Raw genomic sequence first — 1242 nt, 5'->3', positions numbered from 1 at the left:
CTTAATGGTGTTTAGTCATCCAGTTGGATCAGACTGGGACGAGCGACACAGAGGAGTAGGTCAGATTGCTCTTAGGAAGCAGAATTTCCAAATTAAAAACAAAAATGGAAGAGAAATTCTGATTTATTGGCTATCGTAGATAAGAGAATTACATCACCACTGATTTCAGTGCTTCAATTGCATCCAAATCTAGAACGTCAATTTATACAGACTCTAACCTCAGCTACAAGTTTTACTGGCAGAAAATCTACGACATATCTGTTTTCTCCCCCAGAATACTCATTTTCACTCTTCAGACCCGTGGTGCAAGACGTGAACTCCGCACTGCAAACACCTACGCTGACTGAAATAGTGGGCAGCCATCTCTGGAGTTATTTTTCCTAGAGAACAGATTACAACTGGAATCCGTTTGTGGTTTTGATAAGGAGTTTCTCTGGTCAGATTCAGTTGCTATTATTTAATCCGTCTGCAAAGGGCACAGAGAAACTGTAAAGCATTATGAGACAGAACACAATTTGCAGGCTCAAATATGCACCTTTTCCTCCCTGCAAAACGTTTCCTCTGAGGAACATTATTGGATCACAGCTGGTCAAAATACTAAATCTTGATTGTCGGGCCCAAAGCCAAAATCCACAGCTACAGCTCTTTGGTATGAGAATACTTGAAAAAAAAATAACAGCATTTGATCTTTTTTTTTGTGTGTGTGTGTGTGTGTGTGTGTGTATTGCAAACTATGACCTCATGGCAGCAAGGAGGCTAAATGAAGGTGTTTAAGTTGGTTTACAGCCATCTGAAATGCCTGAAGCTCCAAGCACAGCCCTGGGCCAATATCATGTCAACCGTGCTACAAAGCAATAAGAGCTTCTCACCTTCTCTGAGATTACTGGGTAAGTTACACACGGTGGTGACAGGGATGCTAAGGGAGGCTGCCAGTACGAAGCTGAGGTGCAACTGTGCCTTTTGGCAGCTATGGAATTCTGACACGTGCTTTTGAAATAATAAAAAAAAACTTCATAAATTAAGCTACCAGAGTTTCCTCTGCTGTAACGTTATGTGTTGGCCTCCTGTTGAATCTAGCAGAATACAAACCAAGGCATACCTCTGCAATTCAGAAGCAATGACAGAATCATGGAGTGGGTTGCAAAGGAGCACAATGAAAGGTAAATAATGCTCTGCACCTACACCTGAAACACACTGTTTGCTTTACACCTTCAGCTCCCCAGGTGTGATATTGCACTGCAT

The sequence above is a fragment of the Lagopus leucura genome, unplaced genomic scaffold, assembly GCF_019238085.1.
Source record: "Lagopus leucura isolate 7727_CA_CO unplaced genomic scaffold, USGS_WTPT01 Super-Scaffold_702, whole genome shotgun sequence".
Classification (NCBI taxonomy): domain Eukaryota; kingdom Metazoa; phylum Chordata; class Aves; order Galliformes; family Phasianidae; genus Lagopus; species Lagopus leucura.
This window is presented reverse-complemented; position numbering follows the sequence as displayed.